This window comes from Bidens hawaiensis, unplaced genomic scaffold (genome assembly GCF_021521415.1).
Source record: "Bidens hawaiensis isolate Kalapana, Puna unplaced genomic scaffold, B.hawaiensis_p1.1 tig00060232_1, whole genome shotgun sequence".
Classification (NCBI taxonomy): domain Eukaryota; kingdom Viridiplantae; phylum Streptophyta; class Magnoliopsida; order Asterales; family Asteraceae; genus Bidens; species Bidens hawaiensis.
The window spans coordinates 35,060-42,039 of NW_027500863.1; positions in this window are offsets into that span (position 1 = coordinate 35,060).

Consider the following 6,980-nt stretch of genomic DNA (forward strand, 5'->3'; position numbering starts at 1 on the left):
CCGTGTCCTATACACCTCCCTTTGTGAGTCCACTTGTGCTAGGTTCTAGTTTAAAATGGTTAAGCATTCAATCAAACAATTCACAAACAATCAAATACTCATATCTCTAAAAATTAAGCTAACTTCTTTAAACATTCTTACGTTACACGTGACATTAATCATGTACTTTGCCTTTACTTAGCTTGCTCAAGTGACACATGGCTTTCTTGAACTAGCATCTTCTTTCCTTTCTTAATTAAGTCTCATTCTCTGTTCGAGTCTAAGCATGTATGATGCTTATTTCTCTCAAACTTATGCTTTTATACCAACTTGTAAAGCCCCAATCCCGGTGCCCTACTTTGGCATTGGATTTACTCATAAACACAGTTTTAAATATCATAGTTAATTAAAACTTTTCGTGGAATATAAAACTTTATCAATATATTACATAATCTTTCAAATCATCTCATGATAAACAAACTTTTGTTTTTAAACATAATATAAAGTCATATTGAAACATCAAAACATTCTTCTAAAAATGCCAGCCTCTTCAGTCCAATGCCATGTGTCTTCGTTCAAGCTAGTTGCCTCAGTCTATTTACCTGCGTGCATACTAAAAGTTAGGTATGCTGAGTGAGTTCTAGTCAATCAAGCAACATGAATTACATTCACATACTTCATACATTCACACCATACCTTCTTTTATACATACATAAGTATATATCTTCATTCTTACCTTCTTACTTTCCTTCTTTCATACTTTCATATTTTACCTTACTTTACATATATAATTATACGTTTTAAAGAGCATTTCGTCCTATAACCTCTCAGATATTATAAGGGTATGGTCCCTATCATCTCATATATTATAAGGGTCTAGTCCATATCCTCTCAGATTTTATAAAGGTCTGGTCCCTCCTTCACATTTAATCATACCTTCATACATATACTTCTTCTACTATCATTCATACAATTTCATACATACCCTTATATATCATTCATACATATTTTATAAAACATTCACATAACATACACTTACCACTTAAAGTAAGTGTAATAACTAATCACATCGAGTATGCACACAGCCCTGAAAACATAATAAGAAAATGGGGCTAGAAACTCACATGTGTCCTGTTCTTCTCCGAGTTAATGGTAACACCCTTCCTTAGTTGTACACGACTATCTGTGTAATAAGTTTAAGTGTTAATTAACTAGCTCTAACTTTATCATACTTCAATGTTAGTGAAACCCCTAGCTACGGGGGTTCGGGGGTAGCGCCCCTGGAAGCGGGGTCTATCTGCCCCTGGGGTCGAAGGGAAATTCTAATCGAATGGAAATTCTAATCGAATGGAATTTCTAATCGAATGGAGATTCTAATCGAATGACCATTTGATTCGATTACTTTGCCATTCGATTCGATTACTTTTCTGCCAATTCGATTTGATTACTTTATCAACTCGATTCGATTACTTATCAACTCGATTCGATTACTTTATCAACTCGATTCGATTACTTATCAACTCAATTCGATTACTTTATCAACTCAATTCGATTACTTATCAACTCGATTCGATTACTTTACTGAAATCGGTTTCTTAAGGACTCGATTCATATATGGTTTCCATTCTTATCACTTTCCAGCCTTTCTTTTCGACCTGTTTTTCCCGTCTTGCATAAGGAACAAGCCTTGGTCTATAACGACATCGTTTTCTTCCAATAACTCGGTCCAAACGTTACCTGTTTGTCCCGTTTCATTCTAAAACACCTTGTTCACATTCAAGTTTATATTTTCTTGTATAAAAATGCTCGATTTGCCTTCGTATCAAATCTTAGGGCAAACCAACCTTAAAAACGAAACCTTTAATCTAAAACGTACCTTTTTGGTTCACTTCGAGCCACGGGTTTGATACCACACGTGATTATGGATATGTTTCTTGCTTGTATAGAGAAGATCTAACACAAACCCTTCTTGGTTCAGATTTTAATCTAATCTGTAATGGATGAGAGTGTTTGTGTGTGTTTTTGAGTGTGTATGGAGGCTAGAAGATGTAAATGAGGGTTTTAAGGAGGTTTAAGGGGTTTATATACCCTTAAGCCCATATACCTAAGGCCCATCACCATCCCTTATTCCTTCTTTTATTGACCAAGCCTATACTCCATTAGTTTTATCTAACTTAACTAAATAATAACACCCCATTAAATGAACGAAAATTCCTTTTATTTATTATTATCAAAAGCAGGATGTTACATTATGTTTTCGGGGCTGTGTGCATACTCTATGTAATAGTTAATACACTTACTTTAAGTGGTAAGTGCATGCCTTATGAATGTTATATGTATGCGAAAGGATAGGTGTATAGAAGAATTTATATAATTGTATGAATGTATGATTGTACGAGTAAGAAGGGAACATACCCTAATAATATCTGCGAATGTAGGGAACATACCCTAATAATATCTGCGAACATAGGGAACAAACCCTAATAATATATGTGAATGTAGGTAACATACCCTAATAATATATGCAAATGTAGGGACCAGACCCTAATAATATTTGCGAACGTAAGGAACATACCCTAATAATATATGCGAATGTTATAGGGCGAAATGCTCTTTAAAAAATATATATAGTTATGTAAGAATGAAAGTATGAAAGGAAGAATGAAAGTATGTATGCATGAATGAAAGAAAGGTAGCAAGCTAGTTATGTAATATGTATCTTCGAATATGTACATATGTAAGTATGTGTATGTATTGTATGTTGCCTTAACTAGAACTCACTCAGCGTATCTGACTTTTAGTATGCACGCAGGTGAATAGACTAAGGCAGCTCGCTTGAATGAAGACACATCCATTGGACTGAAGAGGCTGACATCTTTAGAAGAATGTTATGATGTTTTAATATGACCTTTTTAAATTATGTTTAAAGGCAATAGTTTGTTATTATGGAAATATTTGAATGATGATGTAATTTATGGTTGAAGTTTTATATTCCATGAAAAAATGTAATTAACTCTGATATTTAGAACTGTGTTTATGAGTAAATTCAACGTCTAATGTAGGGCACCGGTTCCGGGGCCTTACAATGCCTGGCGTTTTGGGTGAGGAAACACCCCGCTACGCACGACCACAAAGTCTCAACATGTGTAAGGCAATACCATGCATTGAGATATTGTACATATTGCATTAAAACACATAAGAAAGTTGAAAAGTGATAGTTAAATAGTGATTCTCTCTAACATAAGCAAATCTACAAATTAATATATACTAGTAAATTTACCCAGCGCATTGCGGTTGGTTCGAGATCTGGCTAAATATGTAAAGAGTATCAGCGGCGGTAAATTAGTAATGTCGCAAACGCAACATTAGTGCCAAATTATTTATTACTTATTTGTTTATATTTCTATTACAAATAACATAATATATTAGTAAATAAAATCATATAAATATAACAAAAAAGAGATGCACATAAAAAGTGGATCATAGCTTAAATGAAATTTAATAATTATTTATTGATCATCATGATTTTTTTATTTTTGAATGATCAATCAAAGAAAATATATATATATATATATATATATATATATATATATATATATATAGGAGGGTTATTTTGAGAACCATAGTGAGTTTAAAGAACTTTAAGAACTCAATTTTGAACCACACATTTAATTAAATGATATGAAATATGTGACTGAGATTAAATGTAATTAAAAAATGAAGCAGGAGAGAGAATAAGTATTTTTGATAATTACACAAGTTTAAACGTTAGTTACACATGTGTAAAAAGTCGATTCGGTGTGTAAAAAAATACCGTAACTTTTTGTACATCACTTACACTTACGTATTACACGTGTCACACCCCAACCAAAGGCGGCGAAACATGCCGAGGTGCAACGTGATTGGACAAATACACAAGACACTATTTAAAGTGACAATATTTATTTAACTCATTTTATTTCAACAAATCAAATAAACAACACGTCTCGTCCACACAAACAAGTTGGAAACATGTAACAATTATATTGTTCGTTTTACTAATATCCTAATGGTCTTGGTAACGTTTTCGTCAAGTTCTCGAGTCAACAAAAGTCAAACCTGTAACATTTCATAAAATAAAGTTTGTCAACACAAAGGTTGGTGAGCAATTCATAAGTTTGAGCATATAAGTATGTAGTAATAAAAAGCCACAAAACTTGTATACAAAACAATAAATAAAAGCTATAAACTTGGATAAATTGACAATCGCTAATAGTTTTACGTTAGCGCCACCTAGCTACAAGGGGTTGCCAAGTAGTCTAGGATTTTATAGTTATCGTTAATTGCATTACGTTAACGACACCTTGCTACGAGGGGTTGCCAAATGGTCTAAGATTTATAGTTCCACCATCCAAAAGCGATAAACACATAGACAAATAAGCAAAGAACACCAAATCGAGCAATTATTTAAGTAAGGTATACAATCACGTTTGTGGGTTTAAGATGCAAGTAATTAAAGCATTTAGTTTGATAAGTATGAAATGTCACCCCAAAACGAAAGATGGAAAAAGGGGTATAAAAGTACTCACCTCGATTGATGAATTGAGAAACTAATAAGTGATTGACATATAGGAAGCTTGTAAACGAAACGAACGAATCCGACTTGAAAGCTAATTGAAAACGGATAAATAAAACATATTAATGAACTTGAACTTTAATCGAAACTACATTTGAAACATTGGACGAGACGGTTCGGTTGTTAATCGGGTTACCGATTTCTAAACGAATTCACAAAATAAATATAATAATATTATTGTTAATGGAAATATGATTTTTAATAAATAATAATATGATTTTTAATAATTATATTAACAACCTTAATATTTATAATAATAATGATAATAACCATAACATTAGCAATAATAATAATAATAGTGATAATACTAATAATTATCTTGTTAATAATAATAGTGATAATACTAATAATTATCTTGTTAATAATAATAATAATAATCTTAATAATACTAATAATAATTTTTATGTACAAATATTAGCACTAATAGAAATCGAGATTTGTTATGTATAAAAATAATATTAACACCGGTCTAGGATGAGACCCGAACCCGTGACCTCTAGTTCAACGACTTATGTACAAACCAATATTAAACCATTTAAATCCGACAATCGATATATATATAAATTAATAACACCAAATCCCAAATTGATTTACCTATTAACTGTTCCCAAGTCGTGGATCTATACCAGGAAGTAAACAAACCGAACCCGCTGGATACGAAGCAACAGCAGCCGCTGGAAAACGAAAGCCGAGAGAGACAGAGCTGCGAAGAGATAACACGGAGAGAGAGGGAGAGAGAGAGATAGAGTGAGCCGAGATAGAGAGAAAGGGAGTGACGGCGAGAGAGGGAGAACACAGGTTCACGACGGCCGGCTTTCCGGTCGCCGGAAATGCGATCCGGAGGGGAAGGGGAAGAAGGGGTGGCTGGAGGTGGAGAACGGGGAGGAGGGTGGTTGGAGGTCGGTGGGTGGTGTTAGCCGGAGGTGGTGGCCGGCAAGGGTGGCAGCGGCGGCGGCCGGAAAGAGGGAAAGAGATGGAGGGGGTACGGTGGTAGTGGTGCGTCGGAAGTGATGGTACTTGCCGGAAAATGGCTGTCGGGATGTCGCCGGAATCGCGGTTCGCCGGAAAACGGCCAAGGGAGGTGGTGGCTGGTTAAATAATGGTTTAGGTCTAGGGTTTATTCTATTTATATGGATGGTGTATAGATGTTACATTTTTGGCCCCTCAAGTTCTAAACAATGTTTAATGTTAGTTTAAAAGTTTCCAAAAGCTTATAACAACCTAACGAAAATTAGTTTGAATCCATTATGTTTTTCCTAACGACACTATGATATGACAAAACGTCGATTTATTGATGATCGAGGTATATAATAAATATCATACAATAATTAAATAAGGTCTTAAAGTATTGAGTCGGGTTTACAATATGAAAGTTTACAAAACGAATATAAATCGAGACTCAAATTTAACGAATGTCACAACATGTGTAAAAAAAATTCGAAAAAAGAATGTTACATTGAGTTCTTTCGAGTTCTTAAAACTCAAATTATATATATATATATATATATATATATATATATATATACTAGAAAAAGAAGCGGACTAGTAAGTTATTATTCACCATGATTGATGTAGGAAATGAAAGAGGCTACACTATTATCAAATGAAGTGTACTGGAGATAGAAAAAAAATCTAAATGGTCCAATAAAAACAATTGAAGTTTAACATTAAATGTGTGTGGGAACTTGACACCACGTGTTAGACATGAAATACTAAGGCGGAGGGGTGTGGGGCTTCAACGGGGGCGCTAGAGCCCCTCCGCTCGCGCCTCTAGGCGCTAACACCACACCATCGGGGCGCTAACGGGGGCGCTAACGGGGCGCTAACGCGAAAAACAATGCAGGCGTGAGCTGGTTAGCGGGAGAAGAGAGAGAGGAGCACACCTTTTGAGGTATTTTGGACCGTTGGGAGCCGAAAAAAACAAAAAAATATATATTTTCTATATAGGTTTACGGAAAAGAGCCGTTGAGCTCATATTAAATTAAAAAAAAATATTTTCTTAAACTATAAATATATACCTTTATAAAATATACTTCATTTCACAATTATACACATTTCCTCCTACAATCCTCTCAAAACTAACACAAAAAAAATGTCGTTGTTTGAATATATTTATAAAAAAATAAAAAAAAAAAATTTTCGCTGGAGCCCCTCCACACCAGGGGCCAGGGCTCCAACGGGGGCTCCAACAACCCCCTTATCCAGTTTCTCTCTCTGCCACACGTCATAATATTATTGTTTAGAGCCCCCACTAAAGCCCCCATTAAAGCCCTTCACACCCCTCAGCCTAATAAATTTATCCTGTGCATTGCGTCGGTTCTAGATCTGGTAAAATATGTAAAGAGTATTAGCGATGGTAAATTAGTATTTGTGACGTTTATGATAT